This window comes from Phascolarctos cinereus, unplaced genomic scaffold (assembly GCF_003287225.1).
Source record: "Phascolarctos cinereus isolate Bilbo 61053 unplaced genomic scaffold, phaCin_HiC Scaffold_5;HRSCAF=322, whole genome shotgun sequence".
NCBI classification, from domain to species: domain Eukaryota; kingdom Metazoa; phylum Chordata; class Mammalia; order Diprotodontia; family Phascolarctidae; genus Phascolarctos; species Phascolarctos cinereus.
The window spans coordinates 17,943,007-17,970,208 of NW_027555958.1; the positions used below are offsets into that span (position 1 = coordinate 17,943,007).

A 27,202-nucleotide genomic window follows, 5' to 3' on the forward strand; every position below is an offset into this window, starting at 1 on the left:
CTTAATTGATGTTAATTTGTTCAATGGAACTGTGGTGTTAGTTACTGGTGGCTCTTGGGGCTGGGATAGGGGGATTCACCCAGAATAGGGGCTTGAGACAAAGGCTTTAGAGGGAGACCTTAACCTTTTCAGGGGTACTCCTAGAGACCCAAGAGAGCTCAATATAGTCAGAGTGGCTCTAGGATAGGGAGCCCGGGTCATACTCACTACATAAGCATAGACAAAACAAATACAAGGGTGTTTGACAGTGGAAGGGTAGGGAGGTGAAGGAAGAAAGAAGAGGAGGGACAGGGAAGGTACTAGTAGCTCGGAATATCAGGAAAAGCTTCATGCAGAAAGTAACACTTAAGTTGAACTTTTAAGGAAACTAGGAATTTTGAGAGGTTGAGGGACAGCCAGTGCAATGAGGAATAGGAAGAAAGTCATGTTGGCTGGAGAAGGGATACAGGTGATAAGAATGGAATGTGGTAGAATGGAAAGGGGTGTAAACAAAGAGTCACAAGAGACCCAGGTTGGAAAATCATCCCTATTTTGATCTTCGCTAGGTATGTGGCCATGTTCAAATCCCTTAACTTCCTGGTGTCTATTTCTTCACATATAAAAAGAGGATAACGATGCTCAGCCCTGACTTCCCAGGGTCTCTGTGAAGATCAGATGGGATAATGTATGTGTGGTGCTCTATAAACCTTAACACACTATGTAAATGTCAGGGGTTATTGCTGCAACTCATTGACTCACTGAAGAGCGTCTCCAAATTGCAACAGAATAAAGCTCAGACTTCACAGATTCTCAACGGAAGAGGGGGAGAATTAGAAAATCCAATAACCTCAGACATGAAAATTCTCACCTCATCAACTGTGGCAAAGGATGACAATACTTTTATTAAGAGTCTGTTAGCCAGTGTATTTGCTCTGTCAATCACTTTGAAATTTTAATTACACCGGTGAGAGTACAAGAGTGTGAGAACCACGCTTATTACTGAAAGTCAAAACACAGCTTATGAAAAAATATGAAATCTGGTAGGCAGTTAACTTTCTGAAAGAAAGTAGAGGGGGGTGCTCTATTACCCTCTTCTCTCTCTCTCTCTCTCTCTCTCTCTCTCTCTCTCTCTCTCTCTCTCTCTCTCTCTCACACACACACACACACACACACACACACAAAAAACCACACACACACGCACACACACGACCACCACTCCCAATTCAATTTCTACTCCTTGTCAAAGGAAAATCTACTAATGCTACTACTACTACTACTACTACTACTACTACTACTACTACTACTACTACTACTACTACCACCACCACCACCACCACCAGCACCAATATACATTAGAGTCAGTGTGATTAAATAAACAGAATGCTGGACTTGAAGTCTGTAAGACCTCTGTTCAAATCTCACTTGGACCACTTGCTTTGTGACTCTGGTCAAATCAATTTATTCTCCTAGGTTTCCATTTTCTCATTTTACAGATGAGAAAATTGGACTCAGTGACCTCTAACAACCCATCTAGCTTTACATCCATGGACATTATACATGAGAAAATCCATTTCTCTCTCTTCTTAAATTGTTTTTATTCCAACTTCATTTTTTGTAGTCCTGTTTAATAATTGTGTAATTCACATGGGACCATTTTTGGAAATAGGAAGGGTATATGTCCTAAAAAAATAAAAATAAACCACCATAGAACTAAAGGTGGTATTGCAGCAGAGTGCCATGCCTGAAATCAGGAAGTATCATCTTTGTGAGTTCAAATCTGACCTCAGACACTTACTTGCTGTGTGACCCTGGGCAAATCACTTAACCCTGTTTGCCTCAGTTTCCTCAACTGTAAAATGAGCTGAAGAAGGAAATGGTGAACCATTCCAGTATCTCTGCCAAGAAAATCCCAAATGACATCACGAAGAGTGGCACACAACTGAAATAACTGAACAACAACAGAGAATTAAGACCAAGAGACTAAATTTATACTTGGGGTCGATCAATAAACACATTCTTTTTTAAAATATATATGATGTTCTAAATAAATTAAAGGTATTATTGTTACTAATCATGGGACCGTGGTCTAGACCCGGAAGGGACATTAGAGGACATGGAGTGCAACCTCCTCATCTTACAGACAGCACAACAGGATTCCTGAGAGGTTGTGACTTACCCAAGGTCACACAGATAATAAGGATCAGAGGGGAGATTCCTCCTCTGGGAAGCCAAAGCTGCCAATGATGAAATGTGCTGGAACAGGAGGGCCAAATGCAGAAAGGGAGTAGGTGAGAGGTATGAGGCACTCCACATGCCTGTTGCATTGACACTGGTTGGATTGAGTGGCCTGTGAGGTCCTTTCCTTCCCTAAGACTCAGTGATTCTGTGACACCGCCCCCAGTATTCTTTGCACCAAGCCCACAGCTTGACTGTAAATAGCCCAAGCACTCTGAAGGTTGGTGGGTTCCACCTGATGCCTGTTTGCCATCAGCACTAATGAAAACTGTAGGGCCAAGTCCTTATCAATTATTATCATGATGACTCACCCCACAGAGGCGGTCAAGTCCCCCAGGTGCCCAGAAACTCCCCTTCAAAGCACTCCAGCATTTCTCAGTCCAGACAAATCTTGTAACTCTCCAGACAAATTGATTTATTAACTGGGATCTCTGCAACTTGAATTGAGAATGCATTCATACCATGAAACTTTATGAGGTTCAGCTATCTATAAGCCTTTCCCCAAATCTTTTCATTCTAAAGATTTATTGGAGGAAAAAACAAATTAGGCCTGTTGGTGCTAAGGGCATGCTGTAATTTGAAAGTGATGAATTGATATAAAGGATACTATCGTCATTGTCCCCTTCTATAAAGGTGCTAAGAGAAATCTTTAAAATGTTGGAATTAAAATAAAATAAGGATATCCCATGATTGGAGGGGGGGAAATTAATGCTCCCATTGGCCATGGGCTGTGAAGGGACTCTATCTACTTGGAAAACAAGATTTGCAGAGGTTTCCTTTATGTTAGGACATGACTGAACCCCATGAAGCTTCTGTTCTCCCTTTCTCTACTAGAGTCATATAAAGGGATTCTACATGGGAGGCAAGAGATCCCAGGCTTTTCAATGCTGGTCATTCCTTCTCTGCTGATGCCAACACAAAATAGCCAATGAAGTCAGCATACGCCTAGCTCTCTGTTTCCTCTTCTGGATCCTGCCTCTGCGCCATCACTAAGCAACTCCTCTGAAGCTCACAACAACTCATTTCTGATGTTTAAAAGGCTTGAGAGACATAATTTCTGGGTAATTAGACATTTTATCAATAATGCTAAAAAATAATGCTAGCATTTTAATAAGAGAGGTCAGTAGCATCTTGAATGCCAAAGAGCCCCAAGGCAGCAGGCTCATAGCTTATATGCCCTTTGAAAAGTGGATGTTCCAGAGGGTGGCAATCAACTCTGATTGGTTAACAAGTAATAAGAGAGAATGAATATTACAATGAGGGGCTGGGCCTATTCTAAAAGATTTTGATGATGTCATTTACTTCTATATTGCCAGCCTTGGGTAAACTAGCCAAAGAATTGATCCCAACCCAAAGCTGTATAGTGCCAATAGGCTTCCCCACATTAGATTAAATTCCTTGTAAGGTGGGGTGGGGTCTGACCACAAATGAAAGGAAAGTTAATTTAACCTTCAGAGACTGACTTTTGAAACAAGGACTTTAGAAAAAAAGGGATCTCTGCATCTCCCCAAATCATTAGTTATTGATAATCATTTCTCTCATGTTAAATAACGCTTCGCAGATGCCTATGGTTGTCCTCTACCTATCATCAGGTCACAGTCTTTTTTCAATGATTTCAGTAACTGGATCACAGTCTTCCGCTCTACTCCTCATCCTTAGTGACTTAAATGTTCGTATCAATGACATTGGAATACCCTGGCCTTCCAGTGTATTACCCTCATCAACTCTCCTGTGATGACTTCTATTTCCTCTCTAACTCAGTCATCTATGAGGGTAGGCACACCTTAGACTCATTATCACTCAAAAGTGTTCTACCCCAAGATTTTGACTTCTCATATCCCCCCTCTATGCCTTTGTATCATACCTCATTATTGGACTCCTCGCAACTAGGCTTTCCCATTCCAGTCCATTCTCCTTGCAGCTGCCAAATTGATTTTCCCAAAGTGTGGGTCTGTTCATATCACAAGTATGCGTGGGTGCATGAGCATGCACACACACACACACACACACACACACACACACACACACACCCCAATAAATTCCATTCACTCCCTGTAGACTCTAAGATCAAAAATAAAATCATCTGCTTGGCATCTAAATTCCTTTACAGCCTCGACCCAGCCTATTTTTTTTAGTATTATTATAAAATATTCCCTATCCTTCCTGTCTTTCAATTCCTAGCTAAATCCCACCTTCCACAAGAAGCCTCTCCTGATTCACCTTCATTCAATTGATTTCCTACAATTTATCCTGTATAGAGCTTGTTTGTACAGAGTTGTTTGCACATTGTCACATTGGACATAGTGATCAGACTGCGTGCCTTGTAAATAGAGACTGATTCTCTGCCTTTTTTTTTTTTTTGGTATCTCCAGTACTTAGAAGGTGCCTGGTACATTGTTATTGTTGTTGTTATTACTGCTGCTGTCGAGTCATTTCAGTCATGTCTGACTCTTCACAGCCCCACTTGGGGTTTTCTTAGCAGGTTGCCTTTTTCTTCTCCAATTCGTTTCATAGATGAGGAAACTAAGGCAAACAGGGTTAAGTGACTTGCGGCGGATGGAGTCTAGTAAGTGTCTGAGGTCAGATTTGAACTTAAAAAAAAAAATGAGCATTCCTGATTCTAGGAGCAGGACTCCATCCACTGTACCACCTAGCTGCCCATACTTAGCATCTATCACCTGACTATAATCCAACCAAACTAAGTCACACAAAAATACAATTTAGCTATCAAAAAATGAATTGGAGAAAACAGGATAGAATCTATCAAGCCGGAACCACATAAAGTATAAGGAATGGATTTATATTAAAAAAACTTTTTGCTGAGTTGAAATCATAGACAAATCATTTTGTTTGATGTTTTTCACTATGTACAATGAATATCTACATACAAAGAAACATTGCTCTCACTGACAAGCTACTATATTTACTGATTGTTATAACCTGTTATGTGATTGCTGTGTATCTTTCAATTAATGTGTGTATATATATATTTAAAACTCACTTAGTCTGCTGGGCCACTTGATCAAATTAACTGATTAATTACTTACAAAAATATTCTTTATAAGTCCGTTCTAGCCCTAAGAACATACATAGGGATTTTTTTTAAAGATAATGAAGCTCATTCAATCACATTGTTTCCCCTAAATACTAGTAATAAGTTTAAAAAGCCAAAAGGGTTTTTGTACCATTAATGAAAAAGACAAAAATATGTTAGAATACTACCTATCATCTTTAGCCCATATTTTTAAATTTCTAGTTTTGTGCATATTTTATAATGTGCATAATATATTAATATAGTAGCACATATGTGAGAAATTGCAAATATGAGAAATTCAGATGATGGAAGAAAATTCCTTTTAAGAATATTAAGAAAGTATTTTAAAATGATCCTAATCTTTGGACTAATGTGAAAGGGAAACCCTTACCAGTCGCTTTGTAACTGTCAATTCCACAACAATGCCCTGCTCCTCTGTTTTCTCCTCACCCCAGCAAGGACTTCTCTACTAGGTTAACAGAATGGTGACCAGACATAGGCAAAGCAAACCTTGAATAATCTGCCTAAAACTGGATTAGGGCAATAATGCTCAGACTAAAAGAAGAAGTCCCTTTGGTTACTTATGTTAATAGGAGAATCTCTTGAGTTCACTTTTGACCAGCTGGAAAAGAGAATTCTTAAAGGGAGTAGTTCAAGAAGGAGTGAAAGATTTCAGGAGAATTATTCTCCAAGCTCATGCCAAAAGCTGTGACTATTGTTCTGTTGGACGAAGTACAATATTAGCTGAATTTTCCTTGAGCTGTTTCATCTCGTTGTGGAGCTATAGTTATAACTAAAATGTTACAACTGAAACCAGAATGGTGGCTTGTTAAAGATGTTCAGACCTTTTATATCTTTTATATTCTCCTTCTCTCTCTCTCTCTCTCTCTCTCTCTCTGTCAGAAGGGAACAAAACAATATCATCAGTATCACTGGATGAATAATAATTGGCCACACTCTCAGATTTGTAATGATGTAAATTAACGTTGTTCTGGCAAGCTTGTGCCTGAAACACAAGATATAAAATTTTCTTTCACAAAATAAATATAAGGTTTGTATGAACTGACATGGAAGAAAAAATAAGCAGACCCAAGAGAACAGTAGACACAGCGGCTACAAGACTGTGACTGGAAAGGAACTAGAACTCTGATTAATCACAAATTGAACGTCCTAAAGAAGAGATAGTGAGGATAGCTCCCTCTCGAAGGCAGAGAAGGTACAAGATCCATCACTGTAGCATGTTTTCACTTAATTACTTTAGTTTTATTTTGTTTCTAAAAAATGAGAGAGGACTCAACATGCAGAAGAGAGAAGAATCAGCTATCATAAAGCAAAAGATATCACTAAAATGGGATAGGCATAGGGATTGCACCTGTGATTTCAATGGTACAGAGAACTCTGATATGAGGAAGTTCCTGCCAGTGCACATCAGCACATCTGCAACTAAGTGTCTTGGAGAGTTTTGGGGACCTGCAGGACTTGAACCCAGGTCTTCCTGGTTCCCAGGCTACGTCTCTATCCCCTGTGGACTCGTTATCATTAAAAAACATATATTTTTAAAGCAATTAAGGTAACTGGAACCAGTTTCCTTGGGCTTCTGAATTTTAAATATCTGCAAGTTGTAAGACTAAGAACCTCAACCCAGATTTGATGGCTCTAAATTTCAGCCTTTTCTCGTATTCCCAAAATGCCTGTGGTCATCCCAAACCCAGCCTAGGACTGAGAACTGCAGCCACCTGATTTCTGAGATATTTTACTAGGGCTGCCTTGCAGACCCACCAACCAGCATTAAACACTCTGATTCATGGTAAGAAAGATGCCCATGCCTCATGATTTCAAGTTGCATGGATCCTCTTACAAAAATATACTATAGTTGCTTGCCCTCTCAATTGTGGGGGAAAGCTAAGGGCAGGGAGAGAATTTGGATCCAATTTTTTTAATGAATGTTAAAATGAAAAGAGACAGACAGACAGAGCACATGCACGTGTGAGAGAGACAGAGATAGAGAGATAGAGAGAGAGACAGAGAGGAAGAGGAAGGAAGGAAGGAAGGAAGGAAGGAAGGAAGGAAGGAAGGAAGGAAGGAAGGAAGGAAGGAAGGAAGGAAGGAAGGAAGGAAGGAGGGAGGGAGGGAGGGAGGGAGGGAGGAGGAGAGAAGAAAGAAAGAGAGAAAGAAAGAGAGAAAGAAAGAGAGAAAGAAGGAGAGAAAGAAAGAAGGAAAGGAGGAAAGAAGGAAAGAAGGAAAGGAGGAAAGAAAGAAAGAAAGAAAGAAAGAAAGAAAGAAAGAAAGAAAGAAAGAAAGAAAGAAAGAAAGAAAGAAAGAAAGAAAGAAAGAAAGAAAGAAAGAAAATACTCAAATCAATGCTCAACCCCATTTAGTCAGGTGGCATGTCTCACTCAATTCCATGATGGCCCATGTGATCCCAGACTGACATTTTTCAAGGAAAGAAAACGAGCCTGCACTTACAGTGTATCTTGCCCAGATTAATATAGTGCGTCAAGTCCACGCAGATAGAGTAAATGCACCAACACAAATTTTAATTGGGCAAGCCTTTCTCCAACTGACAGGAAGTAAATTCTGATCCTTTAACATGCACTTTCCCACATATTTATTTGTTTAATGCATTCTAAACAGACAAATGGTTCCAGCATAATGAATGCTTGTGTTGTCTCTTCCTCACTTAGAAGCCCTCTTTGGGTTGGGTTACATCTACCGTGGCGCACTGCGTACTCTAATATCTCATAGACATCCCAACCACTTAAACACGGAGATAAATCCTCTCTTTCCTCTAGACCAGCTCAAGTACATTAGACTCCATTAAACAGGCATAATGGCAAATCATAAAACCACAGCTGGAAGGAACCCCTTAGAGACCACCTAGTAGGGCCCCCTAATTTTACAGAGAGAGAAAACTAGGCCCAGAGAGGGAGCATGATTTGTCCGAGGTGACACAGCCCATCAGCTCATGTAGTACCAGAACCTAGGGGTTTAACATCCACTCCAGTGTCCTTGTACCACATCACGTCCCTGTACAAGATGTCCACGGTCCTACTGAAGTGGGGTTGGGGAGGGAGAAGGGAACGCTGTGTTATTTCACTAATTGTGATTACCAAGAACAGCGCAGATCTTGGGGGATGTACTGATGGATATTAGTCAGGCAGTTCACCAGCTTTTATTGAATTCCTACCATGTGCCAGGTACTGTGTTGAACACTCAGGCTACAAAGAAAGGCAAAAAACAACAACAAAAACCATTCCTTGAATTCAAGGAGCTCACACTCTAATGGGGAAGGCAATACACAAAAGGAGGCTGAAACTGGGGCTAGGGGAGATACCTGATGAAGGAGCACAGGGGAGAAATCAGGGAAGCCCCTGATCAGTGCAGCCAGTGGAGGGTTGGAAGTTTGCCCAATAATGAGCTTTCGTGTCATAAGAAGCACTGAATATATACTTGTTGACTCAGTGGAGAAAAAAAGCACAGACACCAGTTACAAGACTATAAGAAGAAAAGTAAATACGAAGAAAATTCTTTCTTATGAGGGATGGCTCTCTGAGGAGAGGAAGGGAGGGATACAGGTGGAAATTTAGACAACCGAAAAAACCATCCTGCTGAAGACTCAGGTGGAATGTCTGAAATTGAAATGACATTCTGCGCAATGAAGTTCATTCACTTCAATGCAAAGATTTGCAAAGCGAGTTTGCTTGTGGTAATGTTTAATATTAAGTTTATTATGAAGCTTTTTAATAGATTTAACTATTGTAAAAGAACAACAACAAAATCATTTTAGCAATCATGGCTTAGGACTCTAGATTTGGAGTTGGAGGGGGCTTTAGAGAATCCAGTCTGGCCCCTTCATTTTATACACATTAGGTGCTAATGGTCAAAGGATGGCATGACTATAGAGACCAGTTTTCTTTTGTGGTATCTTAACTGCCCTAGAGGGATATTTTCAGTGGCACAGTGGATAGAGCACTAGGCTAGGAGTCAGGAAGACTCGTCTTTCTGAGTTCAAATCCAGCCTCAGACACTTACTAGCTGTGTGACCCTGGGCAAGTCACTTTACCCAGTTTGCCTTAGTTTCCTCATCTGTAAAATGAGCTGGAGAAGGCAATGGCAAACCGCTCCAGGATCTTTGCCGAGAAAATCCTGAATGGGGTCACAAAGAGTAAGCCACAACTGAAAGGACTCAACAATAACCACAACAGCAAAGCTTCATTGGAACAGAAATGATTTGGGTAGCTCCCTAAGCTAAAGACAAAAGCGAACATCACTGAAGTGGATAGGGAAGCTCCCTTAGTCTGTTAAATAGTCAATCTTATTCAAAGTCATTTCTATGACACGCAGTATGATGAAGGGACATTTCAAGGGTATAACTGAACCCTCCCCAGGCCATTTTTCTCTGTTAAATATTCACGTTACAGCCCCTAGCCCAGGCCTACATGTTCATTAACTTCTATATGAATTTTGTTTCTGCAGGGGGGGCTTTTCCACTAACTCCCCTGGCTGGTGTGGTCTCTCTGAGATCACTTTCCATTTGCCCTTTGTATATCTTGTATGCACATAGTTGCCTGCCTGGACTGTTTCCACAATTAGAATGTGAGCTCCTAGCAATCTGGGACTGGGCTTTTACCTTGCCTTATCTCCAGCACTTAGCAAAAAGCCTAGCCCATAGCAGGTACTTAATAAGGGCTTACTGACCATTATCATTTATCCTTTTGCCAAAGAACTGGAAACAAAAATTTTAGACTCACAAAAGCCCTTAATTAAACCAACAAGTATCTATTCAATACCTACTATGCGTCAGACACTTTGACGAATGTTAGGAATGTAAACACAAAAAATTAAACAATCCAGGCGCAGCTAGTTGGCACAGCGGATAGAGCACCTGTCCTGGAGTCAGGAGGACCTGAGTTCAAATCCAGCCTCAGACACGTAACACTCACTAGCTGTGTAACCCTAGCAAGTCACTTCACCCCAGTTGCCTCACCAAAAATAAATAAATAAATAAACAATCCCTCAAGGAGTTTATAAACTGAGACTTTTGCGACTCTTATATAGGAGCGTGCGAAATAGGTTAAAAATGAATTCAGAGAAGGGGAGATGTCACTATCAGGTGTGGGGGGAGGATGGACTGGAAAGAATTGCACACCACAGGATGACCATTGCATTAACCCATTCCAGTCCTTCAACACTCAAGAGACAGAAGAAACTTGACTTGAAAAAGCTAAATGAAATTATCATCTCTCCAAGGTGTCTGCTGCCTTCCCTGGTGGGAGGCCAGCAAGGAGCCACCATTCTGTATGAGGAATTCGAGTTTGCCTCCAGTCATGACCTAGACACCAGGGATGGCAACAGAGACCTCCCATTTCTACAGTGATTGATAGCTAAGCTCTTCACCCACAGTGACTTAGGAAGCAGATATTACCCTGCCTGAAGAGGAAACTGAAACTCAGGGAGGGTAAGGAATTCACCCAAGATCACACAGCTGTAACACAACTCCAGGTCTCTTCTCACTACAACATTTCGTAGCAACGGTTTGTAAAAATAGACAGTGGGCGAATTAAAAAGAGTGACTCCATACACACTGAACATCAGAATAAGGACCTGACTTATGATTTCACTGGGATGGGAAACTCCTAAGTGAAAAATCTTCCTCCATCAACGCAGGTGGGCATGTTCTCTTTGAATTAGGTGTGAGAGAGTTGCCTAGAGTAGCTGAGAGGCATGTCCTGGATCACAGAGTCAGAATGTCAGTGGCAAGACTTGAACCCAGAGCTTCCTGGATCCAAGGTGAGCTCTCTATGCACCTACACACACACACACACACACACACACACACACACACACACACACACATACACACACACATTATTTATATTATATAGAATACATGATGACAGCAGGAGAGATGAAGCCCATCTAAATGGAACTAAAGCTTCAGAGTGCACTTAGATTCCTGCTATTAACAACCAAAAAGGAAGAAAAAAACTCAGTAAACCCTAGAGTAGGGAGATAAAGAAAACAATTTAATCCTTAATTAAAGTGACCTGAGGGCAGAATGCATTATTGTCTGACAACTGATCTTTATGAGGCTCAGGCTCGAGGTGAAGCCCAGAACACTTAAGACCGCGGAGCTTCAAGAGTACCCTTTAATGCGATTCTCCCTCACCCACGCTCTTAATTTATCAGGGCTCCCTGAGACAGATGAAGATTAAAAGCAAATTTCCAATCTGTTAGATTTTCAGACCTTTGACACTTTTGGTCCCCAGTGCTGAGTCACTTTCTTTTGCAAAGCTATCATGACAGCAGCTAGGTGAGGTGGAAGGGGTGCTGACTTGAGTCCGAGGATCTGGGTTCAAAATGTGCTCTGGTACTTGTGTGAACTTGGGCAAGTCCCTTAACTCTTCTGGAAGCCCCAGGTTCTCATTAGTATAATTAGAATAAAAGGATAGGGTACAGGGCAGGGGAGGTCCTGGGTTTGGTCAATCAACAACCATTTATTAAACACCTACTAAGTGCTGGGAGCTGTACTGGGTCCTGAGGATGCAAAGAAAAAGCAAGAACAGTCCTTCCTCTCAAAGAGCTTACATTTTAATAGGAGAAGCAACATATACATAAGTAGGAGTATGTGATATGTGCAAAGTAGAAGAAAGCTGCCTCAGAGGGGGAGGCATTCACAGCTGGGGCTCAGGGGTGGGGGCCAGAAAGGCCTCCAGCAGAAGATGCCATTTGAACTGGGGGCAGAAGGAAGCCTGGGATTCTAGGAAGAAATGGGGACAAATAATTCCAAACACAGAAAGGGAGATTAAACTAGCTTCATCTTACTAGCTGTGTGACCTCAGTCAAGTCACTTAACTTCTCTGTGCTTCAGTTTCATCAACAAAAATTAGGGAGTTGGATTTGATGGCCTCTAAGGTCCTTTTCACATCAGTCAATAATCCTCTGGTAGTAAAATCTTTATTTCCAACTTTATCATACAAGAAGTGGGTAGATACTGCAACTGTAGCAAGACAAGAAGAAGAGGAAAGAAATATAGTACACTACCTGGTCACCCAGTAGGCATTTTCCTCCTTTTAGGGGTTGGTTTTTTTTAATCATCTTGACACACTCTGCCTCTTCCTCACTATGCCACACTATGTCCATTGCTATTTCCATATCTTTCTTCTGTATGCTCCCCTTCACTCTCTACATGCTGTTAGAATGATAAGTCCTTAAAGAAGGTACTGGCATCTCCAAGCAGAGTGGTGCATGGTACCAGGGAGCTTGAGGCTGGTATATCTCTTCTAAGGAATTCTGAGCTGCAGTGGGCTAGTGATGCCAGTGATACAGTGATGCCAAGCAATATAGTGGGCCCTGGGGAGCAGTATGGGCTGGAACAGGGGAGAGGGTGGATGAGCTTGCCTAAGGAGAAGTGAATTAGCCTACATCAGAAATGGAGCAGGACAAAGCCCTGCATGCTGATAGGTAGTGGGATCAAGGCTGTAAATAGCCCCTGAACTTGAGGAGACATAGATAGGAGAGACAGAGGGATAGATGGAGGGAGGATAGGGAGGAAGGAAGGAAGGAAGGAAGGAAGGAAGGAAGGAAGGAAGGAAGGAAGGAAGGAAGGAAGGAAGGAAGGAAGGAAGAAGTAGGGAAGGAGGAAAGAAGGGAAGGAGGAAAGAAGTGAAGGATGAAGCAACTGGTACCCCAAAAGGTTTTTTAAAGACTTAAGGAAGAAGGAATCGAGTATGTTTCACACATATTCTGTGAATAATTTATTTGAGGGCACAGACATAAATTATAGAGGATGACAAGGTATGGATGGATTGAAATTTACACATTTGGAGGGAATGACCACATTGATGAGATCACAGATTCATCAAAAAGTTGAGATCAGAACAAAGAAGGTGATCTATCTGCTGTTCTCTGCCCAGCCTAGACCTGCTCTTCCTTGTGTCTGGTTTCCATGCCACATCTCAGAGGAGCATTGCCAAGGTGTAAGGTGCTCAGGAGAGTGAGGTGACTCCAAATCACACCACAGGAAAAGCAAACTGAATGAACTGGGCATACTTAGCCTGGAGTAAAGGTACTCTGAGAGAACATGGAGGCTGCCTTGAAGTATTTGCAGAGCTGTCTTGAAGACGTGGGATAGACTCATTCTGCTAGAGAGCCAGCTCTGACTAGGACCAAGGGGTGGAAATCAAAGGGAACCATATTTCAACTTAATATCAGGGAAATACCATCAAAATGAGGGCTGTCACAATCATGGGACGGGCTGCCTGGAGACAGAGCAAGTTCCTCCCGTGACTGGAGGTCTTTAAACAGAGGCCAGATGACCATTTAATCAGGATATTGTTAATGGAATTCCAGCGTTTGGTAGCGGCTGGACTAGATGCCATAATTTGAGAGTTCTATAATTCAGTGATTTTATTACTAAACATGCATCTCTAGCCTCTGGTCTCTTCAATAATTATATATAAATGTGTGTGTGCATGTATAGATGTATATTTCTATGTTATATGTATGGAGGGGGGGAAAGAGAAAGGGAGAGGAAGATGAGGGGGAGAAGAAGAAAGGAAGAAGAGGGAGGAGGGGGAAGGAGGGAGAAAGAGGAGGAAAGAGGAGAAGGATGGGGAAGGAGGGAAAAGGAGGAGGTTTCAGCTCTGCCTGGCCTGGCAGACACATTGCCTTTGCTGAGGCAGAAGCAGAATTAAAAGCAGCCCTTCCCAAACCTGCAGAAAATAAAGGGGGGAAGGCACTAATTCTGTACAGACAATACCCCAACACAGTTCAATTAGTCAGTTTCAAGCACCACATTTTCAGAGGCAAAGGATAGTAATAGGTCATTCCCTTCCATCCACTCTATCTTTTGGTTATATATAATTGAAGAAACCAGAGGATAGAGATGCATATCTATTAATAGCTATAAGATCTATAGATACCTATACTTAGTCTTTCTCATATTTGTTGCTCCCATTAGAATATGAGCTCCTTGAGGTGAAGGACGATTTTTTGCCCTTTCTTTGAATCCCCAGGGCTTGGCATAATCCTTGGCACACAGTAGGTGCTTACTAAATGTAAGCAAGCCAATTCACTTCCTGGTTTTCACAATGAAAAGGTTGGGCTAGACAACTCACCTTCCAAGAAAGAGAGCTGGCTGTGGGATCAGAAAGCCCAGGTTCAGATCCTGTTTCTGATACTTACCTGCCTGGTTTCAAATGAAACCAAGTGGCCTTGGACAAGCTACTGAAATCCCTGGACCTCAGTGTCCTCATCTGCAAAATGAGAGCATTAGACAAAATGGTTTTCGGGGTATTTTTGAGCTATAGATCTTTGATCCCTATGATACAAGTGAAAAAAATGAGAGATCTAGGCAAAGTGTCGTGGGAAATTCTCAAACCTCATCTCCCTACTACTTCCCATATACCTTTTCCTGTTCCTTCCCCACCCTACCTCACCCCCTATAGCCCAAGTTTTCAAAGAAGACAAGGGATTGACTTCTCTCTAACTCCCAAGGTCAGAGGGAAAAGAAGGTTTCCCAGAAGTTCAAGATGAGTGTAGGTGAAGGTAGGAGAAAAAGGTGAGGGAGGGAGACATGAAGGCAAAGGTCATTGGAAGGTTGAAGAGAACAAGGGAAAACAGGAAGACATGAGGGGATATGGAGATAAAGACATGGATTGACAGAAAATCATGGGATCCCAGGGTACACACGGGTGAGGGAGACCCATGGGGTGGCAATAAGAAGGAGGGAAGGTTGTCCCTGCAAGTAGCATCTTGGAGTGAGGGTAGGTTCTCACTTGTAGTGAGCACTTGATACCCCATTAGACCAGCCTTAGAAGAGCTGATCTGTTCCAATTGAAAGCTGGCTACATCTTGTAGCAGCCAGCCCAGAGCCCTGGGTGCACTGGCTCCCTTTGAGATGGTCAACCACGCCGATGAAATCCAAGGTTTGTTCCTCTACTACCCTCCCCCAAAAGGAGGACCCTTGATGGCATTAAATCCTTTGTATATTTGGGTTGGGAAAGGAGGTCTTAGTGTCACCTGCATAAGTGGAAGAGGCCTTAGCATTCCATGTCCTCTGCTTTCCCCTCTCAGTCCATAGTCTGTAAAGGGCTGCATGAACTATGGAACGGAGCTGTTCCATGATGGAGTAGCTGTTACAGCCTAATCTTTCACTAAATCCTCTACACCTGGAATTTAGAAAAGAAATTGGGGGTGGGGAGGGTCATACTATCTGAGGCCCCTCCCATCTTGGCCAGTGAAGGTCCTTCCAAGGTGGATCTCTTGTGCCTATTGTCTAATGACTAGGCCATATCATTCTAGAGTTACAAGGGAAACCCACCAGAGCGTGGGCTGAGTGACACTGCTCAACAGAGGCAGGGAGAGACAATGGTATTTACTTTTATTTTAATTTTATTATCATTTTAATAGTACTATATGTATTTAATATTATATTAATATTATTATTTATAATTAATTTCTATTTCTAATTTAATTCTCTCTAGTATCTAATTAATTGTATTAATTTATAGTTCTGATAATATTATTTTTGTTGTTTTATTATTTATAATTATTACATTATTATTAATATTATTTTAACTTTATTTTTATTTATTACACAGAATTCGAATCAGACTTTTAGAGATGGAAGAGCCCTCAGAGACCATGGAGGTCCAGCCCTGCCTGAACAAGAATCTTCTCTATAGAATATATACATGTTAACGCCTTGAATCTGTATAACAGCACTTTTTCTCAAGTATTTTTATAACCATAATCTCCTTCTATCTTCAAGAGCACCCTGGCAGTGGTAGGCTTGATTTTGTTATTTCTGTTATTGAGAGCCAGTATGGCATAGTGAATAAAAGAGTCAGCCTCAGAGGCATGGACACTTGGGTTCAAGTCCTTCCTCTCACTAGAAAGGATTTCTTTTTTTTTACTGGGAATTCCTTATAACAATAAATCCAGAGGGCCATTCTGAAAAAAAAAATATTTAAGAACATATGAATTAAGATTACAATCCTTCAGGAGGCATTGATTATGCCTGTGGGTTAGGCATTGTTCTAAGGACTGGGTTATATAAACAAAAAGAATGAAACAATGGACAAGCTCAGGGCACTTACATTCTAACAGAGAAGACAAGTACATATGTAAGCAGAGAAAAAATACAAGTTTATATTGTACTGTTATAACTAAGGGGGGAAAAAAAGATCATTACCTGATGGCCAGGCTTCTGACAATGCCTTTCTTCAACATTAACTCCAGAATGATCTGGGCTTGTCATCGGATAATGAGCACATCAGGTCCATCTTGGAAGGACCTTCTAGAGGTCCTCTCTGAATCCCTCTGCTCTCATAGCCTTTGAGAACCCACAGCTACCTCTAAATCATGATGACACCTAAAAGTACTACTTCAAAATCTCTCCTGTCATGATAAAATCTATTTATAAAGAGAAACTGAGGCACAAAGGTTTGAGCATGATCAATTTATTACTGTGGCTAGCAGATCTCAATAAAAAGGACCCAAGGCTCTTCAGTAGTCCAGGGTGCATCTGAAAGTCAGAGCAGCTCTTTTACATAGTTGAAAAGGTAGCGGGTTATATAGGGTGCTAAAAATAGTCCAGTGATGTAAACTAAAGTAAGACTGTGATTGATCTGACACAGAGATGGAGGGTGGGCTTGACCCAGGGGATCTCTGTGCCCCATGGCAACAGAAAAAACACCGAGTTGGAAAGTCCCATGGAAGCACAGTTTGTCACCAGATTGACTCACATCTCCTGGAAAGTCCCTAGGTGGACAAACATCTTATGACCAGGCTGCACCATATTCCCTCCCCCCTTCCATGGTCAGCAAAAGTTCAGTTAAGCTCTTATAAATTTACCAATAAGGCCTATACAATCAAATAGGAACTTGATTCACAAGTATTGGTTCCGCTGATTAGATAGGATTCTTAACAGTTGATCATTGATTTTAGTCTACATTTCACACTCTTCAATTGGGAAACCTGAAGATAAAGGTCACATTCGCCCTAGAGCAGAGAGCAAGTCATTAGTCAAACCATGACTAAAATTCAGATCTGTTTAGTTATAGTCCATGATTCCTTCTACCCGATCGGTGTAAGAGTTGCCATCTGTAGCCAAGCGGCTAATTCTGGATTTGCCAACCACCAGTCCTTACCCTCTAAGGTAAAATTACAGACTTGTACGCTCTGTGCCATGAAGAGGATGGTACTATCGTTGAATCCCATAAATCTGGGGCCAAATCAAAGTGAACTATGAATTTCACAAGGAACTATCCCAGGAATAAGCTGAGGAAAGAAAGAGCTACCTAGAATCACCAAATCTCAGAGATAAAAGGAATCTTCTAATATAGGGGCCTCTCACTTTTCAGGCAAACAGACTGAGAATCCCTGGTGTGAAGTGGTTTGCCCAGGTTCACACAGGCATTTAAGGACAGACCTTGACTTCCAACTAGTGTACTATGTTGCAAATAATATGCCCGCTTCTGTCACTGATTCAGATTTAATTATCCCATTTCTGCAGGAAGCCTTTTCCTGCCCACTCCTCCCTGTCCCACTAGTAGCTTCATTCCAAAATTACCTTCTACCAACTGTGCCTACAGGGTTATAAAACCATGCACACTCTTTGACTCAGCAATACCGCTGCTAGGTCTGCATCCCAAATTGATAAAAAGAAAAATGACCTATATGCATGTAAATATTTATAGCAATTCTTTTAGCAGTGGCAAAGAATTGGAAACTAAGGGGATGCCCTTCAATTGGGGAATGGCTGAACAAGTTGTGGTATATGACAGAATACTGTTGTGCTACAAGAAATGATAAGCAGAATGGTTTCAGAAAAACCTGGACTTAGATGGGCTGATGCAAAGTGAAATAAGCAGAACCGGGAGAACATTGTACACAGTAAGGACATTATACAACGATTCTCAGCAATACAAAGATCCAAGACAATTAGAAGGACTTATGCTGAAAAATGCTATCCATCTCCAAAGAAAGAATTGATAGAGTTTGAATGCAGGTCAAAGCATAATTTTTAATACTTTCTTTATTGGGGTGGGGTTGGTCTGTGTTTTCTTTCACAACAGGACTAATATATTTGCATGACTGCACATGTATAACATATCAAATTGCTTACCCCCTTAATGAGGAGGAGGGAAGGGAGAGAGAGAATTTGAAACTCCAATTTTTTAAAAAAAACAAATATTTTAAAAAATTACATGTAATGGGGGAAAATAAAATATTCAATAATTCACAAAAGATTACCTTCCATCTACTCTGTCTATATTTTGTAGTTATTTTTCTCCTCCACTAGAGTGTAAGCTCTTTGAAGGCAGGCTCTAACCTGTTCATTTGTATTTGGATCTCTAATGCTCAGCACAATGCCTGGCACTTAGTATAGGCTTAAGAAGGGTTTGACAAACTGACATGTGAGAAGGGTGGAGCTCTCTTGACTACGTATCTGATTTATCTTCATGTTTTTAGATTTTAGACTTAGCAGCATCATAGGGTTCCGTGAAAGAGGAGAACCTTTGAAGGCAGGCATAAGAAGCCCACTATAACTAACTTAGAAGTATTTCCTTATCTGCACACACGCTATTGTTGTTGTTCAGTCATTTCAGTCACGTCGGACTCATGTTAACCCTTTGGGGTTTTCTTGGCACAGATACTGGAGTGGTTGGCCATTTCCTTCTCCAGCTCATTTTAAAGATGAGGCAACTGAGACAAACAGTGAAGTGACTTGCCCAGGGTCACACAGCTAGTAAATGTCTGAGGCTGGATTTGAACTCATGAAGTTGAGTCTTCCTGATTCCAAGCCCAGCACTCTAGCCACTGTGCCACTTCACAGCCCTTGCATGTTTGCATGTAAGCAGGGAAAGATGAACCTGTTCTGTTTCTGTCCTTAATGGAGAAACGAACTTGCAAAGTTGATCTCTGTATGCATAAGAATCAGATTCTTGTATTTTGGCACAGATTATATCCTGCCCTAAAAATAATTGTGTGAGGTTTGGGTGATTCATTATTCAGGATTACATGGTGGACAGATGGCAGGCAACTATTCTGCAAAAAATCAAATGATGCCATGTCACAACCTCTTACCCTGTCCCCAAAGCACCTTCATCCCAAAACCTGAGAGCCAGAGAAGCTTCATGGAGCTTGGAAATAGTACGCTGACCTAGAGATGGCAACCAAAGGTTAAGATAGCCACTCATTTTGGAAATACTCTCATTGTCTCTATCATAATAACATCATTGAAAGCAAATATGTATTTATTGAGGCCTTACTCCAAGTGTTCTGACAATCTACAGAGCTTTTGTCTGATTTGTTTTGTCAAAAACTTCCCCCTCAAGCAAAAAAAAAAAATCATATTCCAAGAGTTCAATTTCCCAAGATTAAGAAAAAAAAAAAAACAATAAATTTTTGGTTGTTAACCACAAGGCCTGAATTTCCCATGTACTCCAAACAGGGAGAATGTACTCAAGAGTCTCTACTCAAGAGTGGAATTAATAACTACTGAAAAAAAAGCATATACACACACATATGTGTGTGTTTACATATATACATATATATATACACATATATATGTATATACACACACATATACATATATGTATATGTGTATCTATCTAGCTATATTTACATATATAGGAATTTCAAGGTCCTCCATGATATTCTCAATATAGATACTTCCAACAGTCCAGATTGCAATCTTTCCATCCCTTCTAAACGTATATGATTTGTGTCCATATCCTTCCACCAGTCCCCCACAGAGTACCTATCCAATATTCTAGAAGACTATAAATATGTATATTTTAAATTTTTCATCTTTTTTTTTCCATTATAGTCTAGTATCAGGGATTTCATAGTAAACGTTTAACAACCAGCTCTCTGAAGGAAAAAAAGTACAGAGGACACAATTTTAAGTTTAACCTGCATTTTTAATGTTTTCTCCATCATTTTCTTAAGTCTAGACAATCAGCAAAACAACTCATCAAACTCTGATTGTAGCACTTACCTATTTCCAAGGTATAAATGTTCACACTGAAAATTTAACAATCTGCTCTCTGGAGTCAGTTCAATCTGGCTCCAACACATCCCTGGATGGTGCCCACAAGGGCAAGCAATTAATTCATACTGGCTGACTTATGAAATGGCACATGTTATGGACATATAAAGACCCAACCGAGGGGCTTCAAACCATGAGTCGCCAGCTCTAGGGCAAGACGGATCAAGTTTGGTTCTGTGGGAGCCTACTCTCAAAAGAGAGGGGTTTGGTTTTTTTTTCTTATTTTCTCTGGAGTACTCTGCCCCCACGTCTGAATAGAACTCACAATGTCAAATGCTGAAAACATGAAACATTAATCCATAACTCCATTGTACTCTACCAGGAGGGTGATACTTACAACATGAAAGCATGAAACACTTCATGGAATTACTGAGCAGATATTTCACCTTCACCTTGACTCTGCACTGTCTGACCAGTTCACTCAAAGTCCTTATCTTGAGGCAAGCCAGGGCTTTTGGGCTCATCCTGAATGGTGGTCATCTTCTCTAAGAAGCTTTGTTGTGACTTCAGGAAGCCCCTCCAGCAGAGCAGCTGGCACTGATTGAGAAACCCAGGAATTCCCAAGGGAGATGCTGAAAAGTTCATCTCTCAGGATCACTGTTGTGCCCAAAGAAAGGGAAGTGAAACAAAGGAGACTCCTGGAGGCTTTAGAACCAACCTCAGGCTCACCTCCCCAAGCACATTCTTTTAATGACATATGTGGGTAACCAGTATAGCTGGGCAAGTGCAGGGGAGAAGAAATCCCCTTCCCCCCAAGTAAGAAGCCCAGGGGAGGGCTGTCACAGTGCCAAGTTACCACTTCAGAAGACAGAAAGATCTAGACAGTGAACATTCTCTCTTTTTATAAAGGGCAGCAGTTCGTGCTCAGGAACCAATCGTCTTTGACCCAGAGGGGAAGAGGGAGAGAAAATCAGTAGAGTACAATAGGATTTATGGGTTGCTGTTTTTTGTTTTAAGTATTGTCAGTGTGAGATTATGAGACTTGTGTGTTTAAGCATTTCTTTTGAAGTAAAAGAGGTAAATACAAAGTAAAGACTTTGTATATTGAACACCTTTCCAGAAGGAATATTGTTAATCCCTTTTGAGAAGGTCCTACACATGAGCCAAAAACCTAAGCTTTATTTAAGAAATTTCCTCCAGAGTTCTTTTCTGATGTGGCAATATGATGCACCAGGACCTTTTACAAGGGGCCAAAGCCCTCGTCCCATCTCTCATGGAACCAAAAGACGTGCTCCAATGAGAATGCTCCTGCTACATAGACATAAGCCCCCTTCCAAGAGAGGGCGGGAGCCAAAACAGTGCTCTAGAGGGGAGGTGAGACATGAGAAGGGATAGGGATGAACTGAAGTGGGAGTCTGTCAATGTTTTCCATGAGAATTTTTAGAAGAATAGACTCCTCCATTAATTTTTTGAATAAATAAGTAAAAGAAGGGTTGCCGAGGGTCCTGGAGAATCTCAGTTGTGTTGCTGACCTGCTGGTCCTCTCTCTTTCCCAGTCTCTGCCCCTTGACTCCGGGAAGGTGGCTATTTTGTATTCTGGCAATGAAAAGAAAGATGATTAACTAGAAATGACATGACTCATGCATTCCACTGCATTTCATTTGTTCTGGATTCAAGTAGACAGCTGTTTTATTATTCCCAAGACCTAGGTAATTTGCCTTCAAGAAATTCCAGGCTTTCAGAGAAAAGGTTTATACTGTGCTTCAAAGAAAATGCATTGACAAGTTAATTCATGGGTGCATTTTAGAGCCCTCTCCACTAGGTGGGCTGCTGACCCTGAGCACATATGTTGGACGCTTAATTGCCATTCAGCAAATGCTTGTTAAGGGAGGGATGGAATGAACAATCAGCACACAATTCCCAGAGGGGTCTGTAATTCACTCAATCAATTCTTTTGTCTGCATGATGACAGCTACTGGGGGGGGGGGTAAGAGAGGGAATTACCCTTTCTCTTCCTTTAGGTCTTTTTGGGGGAGGGGAAGGGAAGGGAATTGGATTAGTCAGTCAGTCAATGAGGACTTAGCTAGTTCCTTAGAACTAGCCATGCACTTTGGCTCCATGTGGAATGACACATAAGCTCTGTCCCTTTGCTAATGATCATGTATGACCAGAGGCTCCTGGAAAGCCTCCTGTACCCATGATGGAGGTCCATGCCAAGGAGTATTGCCTCTTGAATCAGAAAAAACCAGCAATCAAAAAGAGAGATCAAAATTTCCGCTTCTCTCTGTTCTTCCCTTTTGAGTTAGTTCCTTACAATGTTCCTTCAGTTATCCCTGAACTTCCCATCATGGGAAGGGGATTATTCTCTCCTCCCATTCTCCAGTAGCAACTGTGATAGACAGGAGCAGATGTCAACAAAAGCATGTGCTAGCCTGAACAGGCCTGCATTCTGGACCTCAGTTCCCCGGCCACCTATTTTGGTTTTGTGTTTTCTTCTCTGAATACAAGTAACCAAACAGAAATCCTGAGGTGCCTTCCTGATTGCTTAGTGAGATCAAGACACTGAGGGAGCTTCAGGGTCAGGAGCTGCTTTCCCAATGGGAGGTGATTCGTGCAATCAAAGAGCTCATGGAAGAAGAGGAGATAACCACTGCCTGGATCCTCCTGAAGCTGGAAGTACTCAAAAGCTCAAGCTATGCCAAACTGTCCAGAAGACCTGCCCCTTGAATTGTTGCTTAGACAGCACGGACTGAGGTGAAAATGAAATCTGTTTAACCCGTCCTGACACTTTCTCACAAACCAGAAAAACATCTTAGAAGCAGAGGATTTTAGTGATATTTTAAGTATATGTTCATGCTGCTTTTAAGTCTTTTGTGTCTTAAGTATTTCTTTTATGGTAGATGAAATAAATAGCTGTCCCATAGCTGGCATCTACCACTTTGTATGTTGAGTAATCATTTCTTTAGAAGTGAACCAGTTATCCCTTTTGGGAAGACTTTAGACATAAATTATACCTAAGTTTTATGTAAGAGATTTTATCAAGGACTTCTTAATGAGTCATAATGAGCCCCAGAATTCAAGGAAAAATCTATTCTTTACCTCTTTGGGGTCAAGGCCCCTTAGGAGTGAATTCAATCCATGTGAGTCCAGAACAACAGCTCTGTGGAAGAAGAGCATCCCCTTTCACCCCAACTTCCAGGCCATGGGTGACAGTAGATGTTCCTCCTGATATAGTTACTTCTCAGGTGATATATTTTTGTACAGCTGAAGTCAGAGGATCTCGGAAGAACAGTTCCTGCAGATACCTAAATTATATTTCATCAAATGTAACCTGGGAAAGTATATAGAGTTGGTAAGCTGAGACAGGAAAGGGGTGTTCAGTCATCGAGATCAGGGTGTGCAAGCATCTGTATTCTGCCAATGAGGTGAGAACTGGAGGTCTCCCTCTGACAAGAAATCAGAATGCATTGAGCAAGGCAGCTGGGAGCTTAGAAACTGAAGATAGGCAGAATCTGATTCTGTCTGGCTAGGGGAAAGGGGACATGCTACAAGAGGTCTCTGGGAAAGATCACCTGCCTGGAAAGACACCAGAGAGGTCTGAGATACGAGCTTAGAACAGCAAGTCAAGGAAGAGTTGACTTTTACTTACGGATAAAACCAAACCTAGCAACTGGCTAGTGAATGAGTCAGACCCAAACAAATCAGGGCTGAACTGAGATCTCTCAGGGCTTGAGCCCTAGAGGGCACCAGGGAAGGAAGAAAGCAATTGGTGATGATGAGGAAATTAAATGAATCAGGAGGAAAACCTTTAGAGTACAAATTAAAAATCACGGAATCTCAAAGTTGGACTAGATCTCGGAGGTTTTCATACCTGAAAAGCCTTCAGTGATGGAGAATTCATTGCCTCTTGAAGTAGTCTACTCCCCTTTGGGATAGGTCGAATAGTTAAGCAGTTTCTTCTTATGTAACAGGCTATTTGGATAGGTGTCAGAGACAACAAATCCCTGGATTCCCAGTGAGGACTCAGCCCTGTGAATAGCTTGTTGCATTTATATGGGGAAGAAATATGCTTCTTTGCAACATCTACCTTCTGGGGCAAACAGAAACATTCTTCTTCTATGTGGCAGACTTTTAAATAATTCAAGATGGCAATCATATTCTCTTCCCCCACTAAACTTTATCTTCTCCAGCCAAATAGCATGATTTGTCATGTACACACACACACACACACACACACACACACATTCATACACACAAATACACACACACATTATCCAGGTTGCCTGCCAACAGATAAACTAATGGCTCTAGGATTTGCCATCAAGCCAGAAGACAATATGTGGGGGAGGGGGGGCATTTAAAATATTATAAAATTCGAAAGAACACAAGGATTTTCAGGGATATCTAAGCTGTACTCCCCCACATATACATGCACACATGCATGCACACACACGCACACATACATACACAGCTCTAAATCCCATGATGCTGTGAACTGGAAAGGTGTAATGGCCTTTGGAGGCTTACATTGACCATCTACTTTGAAGCTGTCCCTTTTCTGTTACATCAGTACCCTCACTCTCTCTCCTTTCCCCACAAGTCAGATGATGGATACTTCTGTGGCCAGGAAGATGTTGTCTGGATGCTAAAAGTATCCTATTCTAAGTGTCCCCTAAGTGAACTTTACCTTTATGCCTTCACTCCGCATGGCAGGACATTTCAATTCAGACATTAAAAAAATATCTGTACCAAGCTCTCTTTTCCTGTTTGTTGAATAGATAGATAGATAGATATACACACATACATATATACACATATATATATAATATATATACACACATATTTGTATATGTGTGTGTGTGTATATATATATATATATATATATGTTATATACACACATATATAATTCCTTGAGTCATTCATTCATGTGGGCAAATAAGCCAAAGAATTCCTAAGAATAACAGCCTCTCCCTCCACTCCAAGATCACCAGCCCTGCAGCCATCATCCAGGGGAACAAATAAAGTGACCTCCCATGCCCTTCATCACCAGCTGCAACTGATGTCCAAAGCATCAAGGCATCCTGAGGGAAAGGGAAGAGCTGGTATGTGCCAGGTAGGTCAAATAAACACTCCCCATGGATCCCAATGAAGATAGTCAATAACCAAGAGTGCTGGACGTTTCAATGCCCTCTCGTGTGACCAGCTGTGCTACCAGCCCAGTCTGCAAAGCCATTATATAGGCAAGTATGCCATGTGGAGATACAACCTGGCAGCTGCCTCTGAAGACATAGACCTAGGGGAAAAAAAGGTCTTGGCACTATGAAATGGTTCAACATCATGATGCAATTTCATTTTATCAATAGAAACCACTTAAAAGATGTGTTCCCATCGACTTTGCTGCTGCACCCTAAGGATCATGGGGACCTTTCTGGCTCATTGCTGAAACCCCCATATGTGCTGTCTGTCCCCTTTAAAACATGAGCTCCCTGAGGTCAGAGACTGTCTTGATTTTCTATGTCTTCCCAGTGCTTAGCAAAGTGTTTTGCACGTAGTAAGCACTTAATAAATGCTTTTTTATTCATTTCTTTCATTTGTTAAGGGAGTGGGAAACCATTTCATAAAGAAAATGGCTTTCCCCAGTTGGGCAGCTGCTAAATAAAACTCTGGGCAACCTACCTGCTAAATTGAATAAGCAGTTTTTATTCCACAACACTCCTCCTTCTTCTTTCTGTCCCTCCTTTTGCTTAATTAGGAATTTCAATGAGCTCATACGTCAGGAAAAGTCAGTCTCCACCCTGGAAAGGTATGATCCCATCAGTTTCCTTTCTAAAGACTATGGGTGGGGGGAGGGGAAAGAAGTGTTCTCAGTGTGAGTTGATGACCCCAACATGTCAGTTACCTACATGGGTCCCAAGCCCCAGGTCTCACCATGTCTTTAACCAGTCCTGAATTATGAATAGTCTTTCTTCTAAATCAGTCAAGTAACTGGAATGTGATGGATAAAGAGAGAAAATTTCAGCACAGGAAAATAATTATTATTATAGTTATATGTATATGTATATACGTATATAATAGCTGTCACAAAAACAACTTGGAAAGAAGCCTGATATAATAGACAGAGTGCTGGCTTCAAGAACCAGATTCTTCATAAAAGACCCATTATAAAAAGTCTCCATAAACTCCAAAATATTTAGAGTAGCACTTTTTGTGATAGCAAAGAATTGGAAATAAAATAGATGCCCATCAGTCAGGGAATGGCTAAACAAATTGTGGTTCATTGATGTAATGGAATATTCCTGTGCTGTAAAGAAATGATACATGTGATGGATACAGAGAAGCATGGAAAGAGCTGATGCAGAACTGATGCAGAGTAAAATCAGCAGAGCCAAGAAAGCAATATATACTACAATAACTACAACCATGCAAATGGAAAAAAAAAGACACACTAAAACATCAAAATAAAGTAACAAAATTATAAAGCCAAGTGGGACACAAAAGAAAAGAAATGAGAAGGTACCCCAATCCACCTTTTGGTGGGTTTTCAGAATTTCTCAACATATCAATTAATCATGCTGATTTTTTTCCTCTCTAAAAAGATCCCCACATTATTTGTCACATGTGATGGCTCTCATGGAGGGGGGAGGGAGAGGGAAATATGGGATACTATAGTGATGTAAGAAACAGAAATCAATAAACAATTATTTTTTAAAAAGATCCATTATGTTTCAGGCACTGCTATGTACTGGGATATAAAGACAGGGAAGATATAGTCCCTATATTCATAAATAAAGGTTTTAATTTGGGGATGGAGGAAGGGAAGGAAGGGAAAAGATACAGATTTAAGTCCTGGCACTGATACATTCTGGCTTTGTGACCCTGGGCAAGTCCCTAACCTCACAATGCTCCTGTAAGTGCTTTAAGTGGTAAAGGAAGGTACCTTGATAGAGGGAGGT

At 41.2% G+C, this 27,202-nt stretch overlaps 1 long non-coding RNA gene across 4 annotated transcripts in view; it reads right to left on the minus strand.

The window, feature by feature from the left end:
- LOC144457472 (uncharacterized) overlaps positions 1-16,808 on the minus strand; it is a 145,754-nt gene extending 128,946 nt beyond the window's left edge. The window contains exons 1-2 of one of the 4 annotated variants that reach the window (XR_013486801.1): positions 16,446-16,808; positions 14,435-14,505 (exon numbers count right to left, since the gene is read on the minus strand). This is a non-coding gene — a long non-coding RNA (uncharacterized LOC144457472). Of the gene's footprint in view, positions 1-14,367; positions 14,506-16,445 lie in introns of all 4 variants that reach the window. The other 3 variants (XR_013486799.1, XR_013486800.1, XR_013486798.1) reach the window with 3 other exon arrangements.
- Between the last annotated feature and the right edge of the window lie 10,394 nt (positions 16,809-27,202).